The sequence below is a fragment of the Trachypithecus francoisi genome, unplaced genomic scaffold (assembly GCF_009764315.1).
Source record: "Trachypithecus francoisi isolate TF-2019V2 unplaced genomic scaffold, Tfra_2.0 Lachesis_group4, whole genome shotgun sequence".
NCBI classification, from domain to species: Eukaryota; Metazoa; Chordata; class Mammalia; order Primates; family Cercopithecidae; genus Trachypithecus; species Trachypithecus francoisi.
The window spans coordinates 137199274-137211636 of NW_022681469.1; the positions used below are offsets into that span (position 1 = coordinate 137199274).

Sequence of the window (12363 nt, forward strand, 5' to 3'; positions counted from 1 at the left end):
GCACTAAAAGGCAAGTTTATAGCAATAAATATTATATTTAAAAAGAAGAAAGCTCTTTACCCCTCCACAACCTAACACCGTACAAAGGAATTAGAAAAAGAACTAATGAAACCCAAAGTTAGCAAAAGAGTAAAAATAAATCAAATGAGAAACTTTAAAAAAAAAGAAAAAGAAAAAAATCAACGAATAAGAATTAGGTTTTTTGAAAGATAAAATTAATCAAACAGTTAGCCTAAGAAAACACAGAAGACTCAAAATCAGGAAACATTTCAATGGATGTCTCAGAAATAGAAAGGATCATAAGGAACTATTATGAACAATTCTATGCCCAACAAACTGTATAACTTAGAAGAAATGAACAAATTCCTAGACACATATGATCTACACAAACTTAATCAAGAAGAAGCAGAACACCTGAACAAACCAATAACAAGTAAGGAAACTGAATCAGTAACCAAAAACCTGCCAACAAAGAAAAGTCTAGGATGTGATGGCTTCATGGATTAATTCTAACAAACATTCAAAGAAGAATTAATAACAATACTTCTCAAACTCTTCCAAAAAATAGATGAGAGACACTTCCAAACTGAGTCAATGAGATTAGCATTACCCTGACACCAAAATCAAAGACATTAGAGAAAAGGAAAACAACAGGCCAATATCTCAAATGAACATAGATACAAAAAATTATCAATAAAATACTAGCAAACCAAATTAAGCAGCAATTAAAAGTATCACATACCATAACTAAGTGGAATTTATCCCTGGGATACAAGAATGGTTTAACTTATGCGAATCAATCAATATGATACAATACAGTAACAAAATGAAAAAAAAAGTATACTTATCTCAATAGATCCAGAAATCGCATTTGATGAAATATAAGATACATTTATACATAAAACTCTCAACAGAATAGGTATAGAAGGAACTTATTTCAACACAATAAAGGTGATATGAAAAACCACAGCTAGCATCATAATCAATGGGAGGAAACTAAAATTATTTTCTCTAAAATCTGGTAAAAGGTAAGAATATTCACTTTTACCACTTTGTTTCAACATAGTACTGGGAGTCGCAGCCAGAACAATTAGAAAAAAAAAGAAAAGGCATCCAAAGCTGAAAAGATGTAAAATTATCTTCATTTTCAGATTACATATATAGAAAACCCTAAATACTCAATTTAAAGAATACTAGAGCTTATAAATAAATTCAGTAAAATCAGATACACAATCAACATACAAAAATCAAATGCTTTTCTATACACAAACAATAGACTATTCAAAAACGAATTAGGAAAACAATCCTATTCACAGTAACAACAACAAGAAGAAAATATGTAAGAATAAACAACAAAAATTTGAAAGACTTATACACTGAAAATTATGAAACACTGATGAAAGAGCTTTTAAAAAAACACAGATATATGGAAAGACATTTCATATTCATGGAACAGAAGAATTAAAGAATTTTAAATGTCCATACTATTCAAAGAAATCTACAGATTCAATACAATGCCTATCAAAATCTCAATGGCATTCTTTACAGAAATAGAAAAACAATCCTAAAATTCATATGGAACCTCAAAAGACCCAGAATAGCCAGAGCAAACTTGCCTAAGAAAAATAAAGCTAGAAGCATAAAACTCGCTAATTTAAAACATATTTAAAAGCTACAGTAATTAAAACTGTATGGTACTGGCATAAAAATAGACATATCAACAGAGAATGGAATTGAAAGGCCAGAAATAAATCCACACATCTTTGACAAGGGTGCCAAGAACACAAAGTGGGGATCTCTTCAATAAATAATGCTGGGAAAATATGATATGCATGTGCAGGAGAATAAAATAAAATCATTATCTCACACCATACACAAATATCAACTCAAAATGGATGAAAGACTTAATTAATTAAATGGATTAAAACATCTTAGTTTTATGTCTAACATGTAAGACATAAATAACCAAAAGAAAGCAAGAGTAGCTACACTTATATTAGATAAATATAAGTGTAAAATAAGGCCATAAATGTCTCTAAAGACAAATTAGGTCATTAGGTCTAACATGTAAGACATAAAACTACTAGAAGAAATCATAGGGGAAAAGCTTTTTGACAATGGTCTTGGCAATAATTTTTTGGATATAACACAAACAGTGCAGGCAACAAAATCAAAAATAGGCTAATGAAATGGCATCAAACTAAAAAGCTTCTGCCTGGCAACCTATGTAATGGGAGAGAATATTTGTAAACCATATATCCGATAATAGGTTAGTATTCATAATATATAAGGAATTCATGCAAGTCAACAGCAAAAAAATAAATAACCCAATTTAATCAGGGATAAAAATCCTGAATGAATATTACTCAAAAGAAGACATACAAATGGCCAACTTAAGTTCACTAATCATCAGGCAATGCAAATCAAAAGCACAATGAGATAACACCTTACACCCATTTGAATGGCTACTATCAGAAAGAAATGTTGGGGAGGATGTGGAGAAAAGGAAATTTGTATATTGTTTGTGGGAATGTAAACTGGTGCCGGCAGACATTATAGAAAACAATATGTAAGTTCCTCACAAAGAACCCATCAGTCCCATTCAAAGGAAATGAAATCAGTACCTCAAAGAGATATCTACACTGCCATTGCTCATTTTTGCATTCCACAGAATAGCCAAGATATGAAATCAGACTAAATTTCCATTGATAGGTGACCAATAAAGAAAACATGATATATAAATCCAATAAAATATGATTCAAGGCTGGGCATGGTGTCTCATGCCTGTAATCCCAGCACTTTGGGAGGCTGAGGTGGGTGGATCACGTGAGTCCAGAAGTTCAAGACCAGCCTGAAAAACATAGCAAAACCCCATCTCTACTAAAAATACAAAAATTAGCCGAGTATGGTGCCACATGCCTGTAGCCCCAGCTACTTGGGAGGCTGAGGTGAATCATTTGAGCCTGGTAGGTCAAGGCTGTACGGTGAGCCGTGATTGTACCACTGCACTACAGCCTGAGCAGCAGAGTGAGACCCTATCTCTCTCTCTCTCTACATATATATACACATATACATGCCTTTAAAAGAAAGCTGAAACACATTTTCCAACAACACAGATGACCTTGGAGGACACTATGCTAAGTGAAATAAGCCAGACACCACAACACGAATACAAAATTTTTTTTTTTGAGACGGAGTCTCTCTCTGTTGCTTAGGCTGGAGTGCAGTGGCGCCATCTTGGGTCACTGCAAGCTCCGCCTCCTGAGTTCACGCCATTCTCCTGCCTCAGCCTCCCGAGTAGCTCGGACTACAGGCACCTGCCACCACGTCCAGCTAATTTTGTTGTATTTTTTAGTAGAGACGGGGTTTAACCATGTTAGCCAGGATGGTCTCGATCTCCTGACCTCGTGATCCGCCTGCCTCGGCCTCCCAAAGTGCTGGGATTACAGGCATGAGACACCGCGCCCAGCCACAAATACAAAATTAATGCTAGTGAGGATGTGGAGAAACAAGATCATTCAAATATTGCTGACAGTAATGTAAAATGGTACAGCCACTCTGGAAAACAGTTGAGCAGTTCCTTAAAAACCTAAACATGCAACTGCCATATAAAACGGCAATTGTACTCCTTTAATTTATCCCAGAGAAATGAAAACTTAGATTCACACAAAAACCTATGCATGAATGTTTATAGCAGCATTATTCCTAATTGCCAAAAACTGAAAACTATCCAGATGTCTTCCAATGGGTGAATTGATAAACACACTGTGGTAAAGCCATACCTTGGAATACTACTCAGCAATAAAAGTAGCAAACTATTGATAATGCGCAAAAGTCTGAATCAATCTCCAGCAAATTGTGCTGAATGAAAACAAGCAATTCCAAAAGTTTCCATGCTGTATAACTTAATTTATATAATATTATTAGGCCAGGCACCATGGCTTATGCTTGTAATCCTAGCACTTTGGAGGCTGATGCCAGAAGATCACTTGAGGCCAATAGTTCAAGACCAGCCTAGGCAATAAAGTGAGACCCTGTCTCCACAAAAAAATAGAAAAACTAGCCAGGTGTGGAGGCATGCACCTGTAGTCCCAACTACTCAGGGGGCTGAGGTGGTAGGATCTCTTGAGCCCAGGATTGTGCCACTGCAATCCAGCCTGTGCAACTGGTCTCCAGCAAGACCTTGTCTCAAATCATAATGCTAATATTATTATTGAAATGACAAAAGTAAGTATAAAAATGGAGAATAGAGTAGTGATTGCCACGGTTAAAAAGGAGGCTGAGGATGAGAAGGAAGCAGAGTAGCTACGAAAGGGCAAGACGAGATCTTTGTGGCAATGCAGTGTTCTGTGTCTTGACTATATCAATATTGATATCTTGGTGATGGTATTGGACCTACTACCTGTGCAGGATGGGGAATGCTGAGTAAAGGGCACATGAGCTCTTTCTGCATTATTTGTTATAATTGCATGTAAATCTATAATTACCTCAAAATAAAAACTTTAAAGAAAATTAACAAAATGCATACTAAAGGATAAACAAACAAAGACACATTGGGAGAGAAGAGGTGTGAGAAAGCTAAAAGCTCATCTACACACAGGAAACTGGAAAGCAATTACACATTGTCAAAAGCTGGTAAGAAAGATCAGGATAAGCTCATTTTATCAGTCTATCCGTATAAAATCATATTATTTAGAAATATGAGCTGTTCTCAATAATAAGGATCAAAAGCGGTTGTCTCTGAAGACAGGCCTTGAGAAGGAGAAAAGTAGGAAAGAAGGCAGGTCCTTTTCTTTTTTTTTTTTTTTTTTTTGAGACGGAGTCTCGCTCTGTCGCCCTGGCTGGAGTTCAGTGACCTGATCTCAGCTCACTGCAAGCTCTGCTTCCCGGGTTCCCGCCATTCTCCTGCCTTAGCCTCCGGAGTAGCTGGGACTACAGGCGCCCGCCACCTCGCCCGGCTAGATTTTTGTATTTTTTTAGTAGAGACGGGGTTTCACCGTGTTAGCCAGGATGGTCTCGATCTCCTGACCTCGTGATCCGCCCGTCTCGGCCTCCCAAAGTGCTGGGATTACAGGCTTGAGCCACTGCGCCCGGCGGCAGGTCCTTTTCATCATAAATTCCTCCGTACACTTCTATTAAACAATGTGTTTGCATTACCTTAATTAAGTTTTAACACTAAGTCAGTTCAGGGCCTTCTCTGAAGCATACAGTTAGAACGCATGTGAATGTCTTTCTGTTACTGATCATCTTGGTCAATAAATGGCTGAACTTAAACAAGGTCTTAAAGTACCTTTTCCCTTGCCCCTTTGTCGTGGATCAGCTCCTTTCCCAGATCAGAAATAAACAAAGGGGAAAGCCCACCTTACTTTCATTCCTCACATTCTGTTGACTTGTGCAACTCACTTGTGATTTTTATTCCCCTGAGTGTTCACAGGAACACTGTCCTCACTCCTTGCTCTCACCCCTCTGAGCTTCCTGATGAATAGGAATTCAATCCCACATTCACTAAGCCTCTTCAGCTTTAACCTTTTCATTCTTCTCTGGCAGAGACCTCTTCTTGAAGAATCCCAAAGCCTCGTCATTCTGAACATCTTAGATCACAAATTAAAATTAATACATCAGTTTCAAGATAGAGTTATATTGTGATTTATTCATAATCGGCCTCCCTTCAATTACCCAGGCATGTATTCACTTTCCTTGGGCTGCAGATCCAAAGAGTGATTGATTTCCAGGATCATGGTGGACACCAGCTCAGGGATAAGGCTTTTCTGGAGGGGAAGGAGCCACCCGTGAGCAGAAGCTACCTTGAATTCATACTCCACAGGTGGAATTAAATGCTTCTGGCACCCACCATCAACGGGATTTTTAATGTATCATGAAAGGAAGTTGAACTAAAAAAGACACATGCAGGAGAAACAAACAGAAGGACCATGGGGTTTTATTCGTAGGCATTATGATAGAAAAGGTAAGGTGGTGCCAATGGTTTTACAGTTCAAGTCAAGTAAGATAATTTGTGCTGGAGCCTCAGAGTTGGTTCTTGAGAGAGCTGTATCCTACAATGGAGCAGGGAGCAGTTCAAAAGGCACTGACTGACAGATTCCTCAAAATGTTTGTTCCAATCCTAGGCATAATAAGTGATCCCCTTAAAGCAAAGCTGGTTCCCCAGAACATTCATACCAACAAGAGGGTTTGGACTTCACTAGGAAAACATTGTCTTTCTGGTTTAAAAGTTGGAGGTTAGTATGAATCTTTTCCCTCAAATTGCATCTCTAAGGGAAATAACAAGTGGAGAGTGTGTGAGCCTTTGGCGTGAGCACCCTCCAAAACCTGAGCCCATTCAGATGCTGCATCTCGAAGGCTCTGAGAGATGATCATCCTCTTTACATCCCATTAAAACACTTGCGCTGAGATGATTTCTTCATCTTGGGGAAATAGAGTTGTGAACCTCAAGATGATGCATTGTGTGGGCTGGGCAAGTCTTATTTAACTCACCATCAAATGTTTAACTTTTGGATCACTTTACCCCAGCAGCACAACTGCCTCTTTACAATGCATTTGGTTGAGCTTGGAGCCTCTACATCTGGTTTCGTCCAACTTCAGCTCATTTGATTTCCATTGTCCAAAGATCACATCTGTGTATTTGAAATCCCCCACCAAATGCCACTACCGGCTCTGGTTCCCACTGGATATAGTGCTTCTCCTAATCAGAGCTGATGCTTTAACGGTGAGAAAAACAGGCGTCAAGTATTCAACAAATCTATTCTTTGGCACTTCTTTTAGCTTTGATTAAGGCAAATGTGAACAAGGGCAATGCGAAGTCTAATAAATAGAGAGGACAGGAAAGGCTCACGTTGGATTATGGCCAGACCTGCTTTGCCCATAATAGGGCATTTAATTTTTCCTTTATTGATTACACTGTGTTTGCCACAGCAGCCCAGCTTGCCAAGAACATAGCATTATATGAATCCCGAGAGCAGAAAGGACTCAAGGAGTAATACACAAGGAAATTCAAGAAACTTTCTTCAAAACATTGACCATTGAATACCATTTTTCTCAATTTTGAAAGTAAATTTTTTAACAAGTATAAGGCCTCACATTACGTGATGTGAAAAGGCTAAAAAGAGCAATAGAAATTACATTCATAAAAGTGCATTGCCAACATACAACAAAGGCTTTGGCTTGTTCTGTGCCTGTAGGGATGTAGACATGGCTAGGAGGGCTGCCTGGTGCTAATCCTCAGCTCCCTGGAGATGCCCATCCCTGGGCACTGGCTTGAAAATAAAAATTTAAACCTCTCTGATGTTGGACATGATATGAACTTAAGCCTTACAAGTTGAGTATCTGTGCATGTGGATATGTATATGTGAGTGTGGACTTTGATGGGTGTGTGCCTATGTGAGATCTACTCCTTTTCCCTGATTATTGTCTGTCCTGGTCATATTCTCATACATTTCTTACCCCTCAGACCCTCTTGGTATAAAAGGAGTACCTATTGACTTAAAAGAAAAAATTTAATTTTAGAACATTAAATTCCATTGGCATTAGTGATTAAGAGACTCACAGGTCCTTGCTCATCAGACATCAAGAAATCAGAGAAGTCCATGTCTCAGGACTCTTAAAAATAAGATTAACCTCTCTATTTTTTTTAAATGCTCTCTTCCAATAAGTAGAGTATTTGGAGCTTAACAATCATGTATTTACTATTTTGGTAGCTTTTAATCTAATATTAAAATGGTTCTGTTCAAAACATTTGGGACTATTTTAATATACCATTTGCTTAATACAATCACACAAACATGTTCTCAATAGGTATGTATTTTATTCCCTCCTAAAGGCACAAAGGGAGGAGGGAGACTTGGCTGCTCTTTGCTGTAGAGCCCAAAGGCATGAACCATTGAGGTACAACAGTTTGAAAATACACATGGGCTCTTTTTTGGTGCACATTTGGTTTCCATTTGCTTGAAATAGTTTTGTAGCCTAATAAAAAAAGAACCTACATTTTTTATATAGGGAAGTTAACTGGCTGTGGTTGGAAGACTTTTTTGTTTTTTACTCAGTTATTTTAAGGATATTATCACAATAATGCCCAACACTCCATTAGAGTGATGGAAATGAGCACTGACTTGATTTAGTATGTTTTATTATTCATCATCTAAAACACCAAATGCCAACACCCACATATGGGGTTATGGCATATGTAAAATAGGAAAGCATTTTCTAGAAAGCAGTAGTTCTTCTATAACATAATATTCCAAGGTTGCCATCATTCTTTAACCAACCCCCTAAAAGAAATAGTAAATGGTCAGGGATTTTTTTCATGCATAAAACTACCATAAACTCTAATCAAATGGATGCTTGCTTAAGGATTTGAATTCCAGAGTATCTCTCATGCAGAATAAGTTAAGAGCTAGTCTGGGTTATTGAGTAAGGGAAGCTCACAGACCTAGCAGAAGTCAGCACAGATGAACATTCAAAAGTTCACAATTTCCAGGCTTAGGTCAGTCCTTAGGATTTCACAAGCACAGATGGAATGTTTCTAAATACTTCTACTCAATATTTAGCGTCCTAAAATATCAACTAATAAGCACCACTGGAAGGATTTCTTAATTCATGAGTTCCAAATATACCCAGAATTTGGCATTTAGAATCCCCGTGATCCAGGTACTTAAAAACTCACCTGTTCATATTCAATCAGACATCTATTCTTATAGATGTTCATTTATTTGAAATATAAATTGATGTTCAGTAGAAAGCAGATTTCTCAAGAAGTAACCATAGTGGCCCAACAACAAAGAGGTAATATTTTGTAGACCAGTGTGCATCTTTCTCATTGGGGGGATTACAACAACATGAATTCCTCTCCAGCCATCCTCTTCAGGAGTGTTGTAGGAAGGTAGACAATTCCCAGGCATGGTGGCTCATGCCTGTAATCTCAACACTTTAGGAGGCCAAGGCTGGAGAATAGCTTGAGCCCAAGAGTTTGAGACAAGCCTGGGCAACATAGTGAGACCCCATCTCTACAATAGTTTTTAAAAAAGCAAGGGGACAACAGATGCTAACGCACTTGGAGAAAAACATTCTACCTTCATAAAATAATGGCTGCCAGTGAGTCCTTCTTATGTGGTACTCTTCAGCTTGCCTTCCCCTTCACAGCAATGCTGTAAGACAGGTATCATTCCCATTTTGGAGGAATAAATCGAGTTACCTAGAGGGCAAGTGGCTTCCCCAAGACACATAAACTAGAAAGCAGAGTACTGGGATTTAGCTTGAAGATGCTGCTAAATTATTCTCACTATCCATGAGCTTAAGTCTCCCCTTTGTGCCTGGAGGGATAAGGGGAAGGGGACCATTCTACCTTTCTCACAGACATTCTCTCCTACTCCCATCTTTCTATTTCCAGCTAATTCCTGACCCCACTCATGTGGCCAAAGAAGAGGCTAGATTGAGCTGAGTGAGAGCAGGTGTTGGAGGAGGCAAAGAACGGAGAGCATTTCCTCAGTCACGGAATTCCCTGTGATTGATTTGGGGTGGTCATGGCGTTTCCTTCACCTGAACAGCAATCTTGAAGCATCATCAGTGGTCCGTAACAAGTTCATATGGTCTGGGCCTTCTCTAGCCTTTTATGTTTCCTTCCAGGATTATCCAGGTGGATGCCGCCTTTGGGTTTCTGGTGTCTGTAAGTCTCCTGCACAGTACCCTGAAATGTCGGGATTTATCAGTAGTCTCAGCAATGACAAAGCCCACCTGGATTTGTGTTTTTTGCTTTTATTTCCAGCTTGTTTTTCCTATTAAGCGTGATCACTCCCTTTCTTCTCCATTGGAAGATCAGCTCGACTTGGGGAAGATGGTTCACTCTGTGTTCACAGGTGAATCCCCAGAACTGTTCCTGACACACAGGAGGAACTGGAGGCCTATTTGTTAAATGAATTAATCAATCAGTAAATGAACATATGCTAGCGATTAGCCCAAATAAAGCAGGAACCAGATTACTATGTTCTATATGAAGGTAATGAGTTGGGATAGACTCCTTGTAAAACAAACAAACAAAAAAACAGCCCAGTGGTTGATTTCTCATACCTGGCACATGGCTTTTGGGAGTCAGCAAAAGGCTCTGTTTCTACAGTTCCTTAGGGAGCCAGACTGGGGAGCAGCACCAGCCCTTCTCTGGAGCTCCTTGTCTGAGGGATATGGAACCAGGTAGAGATGCTCCGACCTAGAAGTGAAACACATCACACTGACAGGTCCTGGCCAGAACTAGTCACGTGTTTCTACTCCACCCCAGTGGGCCAGGAAATGCAAACTTCCCACGGGCCTGCAAGGCAGGAAGCTGGGAATATTTGGTAAATTGCATGTCTGGTACCACCGAAAACAAATGAAACAGTGACTCTGTAGGCATCAAAGTGCAGTGTGGAGATTCAAAACACTAGAGCCAGGAAATGGAAGGAGGTGAACATAGAAGATGGCCAAACTAGCCGCATTCGGCATAGCAATCTTCATAAACTGTCAGAGGCAGTGCTTGCAGTGTGGCTACAGCCGCACTAGGCAACACAGTAATTAACACACAAGAAGAGCTCAAAAAAGATTTGCTGAATGAATGATCACACAAAACACGAATTCTATAGACGAAATAGAAACAGAATGAGGCTGACCATTGCTGCTTCTATTTGGAATGGTATTGTTTCATGGAAGGATGTGGGTTCATGCATAAGCCACATCAGATAGCTCACTTTTCATTTCCCTGGAGTTAAAACATGTGGCTCTTCAAAGTCACACACACAAGGCTGCAGAAACCCAATACATTGGACAAGAGGCTATAGTCGTAAGTCCTGGGACTCTCGCCATATGAAAACACCCTCCCGTCCTGGAAGCTTTCTGCCTCCTCAGATGGGGGCTTGGATCAAGTGCTCTGCTACCCCGGTCTCTCCAGCTTTGAAATGCTGTTATTCTCTGATCCTGGTTTTGGCTTTAGCACTAAGTTATAATATATTGCTGAGGTCATTGTTTATTCTACCACATGGTTGTAGTGGCCTCATTTTATAAATGAAGGAACAAAGAACAAGAAAGTTCATGTAGAGTCCAGACTCACACTATGGTTTTATGCTGAGGCCAGGGCAATGACACAAGATTCAGTGTGGGTGGTGAGTGTGTGTGATGTGTGGGGCGTGTGGTGTGTGTGTGTGTGTGTGTGTGTATTGTGTGTATGTAGTATGTATGACTGCATGTATGGTGTGTGTATGTGGTATGTGTGACTGCATGTGTCGGGGGGATTGGGGGGTACGTTTCAACCTCTGCTGAAACAGCAGTTCAGGTGATAGAAGCCTCCTGTTCAACCACAAAAGAGATTGTTTTCCTCCAAATTCCTCTGACATTGTGGAGCCCTGAGCCGGGATGACTATCTCCACCATGGAGAGGGAAAAGGTTAACCTGAAATCAACGTTCAGGAGAGTTGCAAGTCATCTCCCTCAGTGGCAAACTAACACATGGAAGGCACTCACAAGAAGCATTGAATAGATGCCTCCGATGTGGAATTATACATGCTACTTTATGCACAAAGCCAGGCTGCCTGAAAGTTCCTTCGAAAGTTTTAAAAAGAGTGTGAATCTGTGCTGCAAATTTGAAGGCAGTTCCAATTCGGACAGAAAGCTCCCTCTGCTGGCTCCAGAGCTCCCCTTTTTCTTACCGTTGGTGCAACATAGTCCACCTGGCAGGGTGCAGCCGAAGGACATGGGATCATGGCATGTATGTGCTGAATTAGCAATACCTGGAATGACAGGCCATGGCTCAGAAAGGACACCAAAGGAAAAAGGAGCAAGTGGCCTCTGGCCAGGGAAGGAAATGCTACTGACACAGCCAGAGCCACTTCTCAAAAAATAGTCTTGCTCTCCAGCTTGGGTGACAGAGCGAGATTCCGTCTCAAAAAACAAAACAAAACAAACAAAAAAAAAGAAACAGCATCCGCACAGATTAAACACTCAAGTTATCCCCTCCATCCTACAATTCACTCTGACTGAAGCATTTGAGCACAAATTATACTCTCCAAGTTTTCTTAGGAACTTATAGTAAATAGAAACTCAAGCTAAAGTTCATCTCAGGAATCTGTCAACTTTACAGACAATGTTTATTTGGAATAAACTCCCTCTCCACGGTAGAGATAGTAATCCTAGCTCAGGGCTCCACACTGTCCAGGGAATTTGGAGGAAAACAATCTGTTTTGTGGCTGAACAGGAGGCTTCTATCACCTGAACTGCTGTTTCAGCAGAGGTCACAATGTGCCCCACACACACATGCAGTCACACACACCACATACACACACCATACATGCAATCATACATACTACATACACACAATACACACACACACACA

General features: G+C 39.8%; 1 pseudogene across 1 annotated transcript in view; it reads left to right on the forward strand.

The window, feature by feature from the left end:
- Positions 1-12363, forward strand: part of LOC117072232 — a 58051-nt pseudogene that overhangs the window by 17091 nt on the left and 28597 nt on the right. The window contains exon 2 of the transcript XR_004432728.1: positions 9637-9676. The product of XR_004432728.1 is annotated as a T-complex protein 1 subunit alpha-like (transcript). The remainder of the gene's footprint in view (positions 1-9636; positions 9677-12363) is intronic.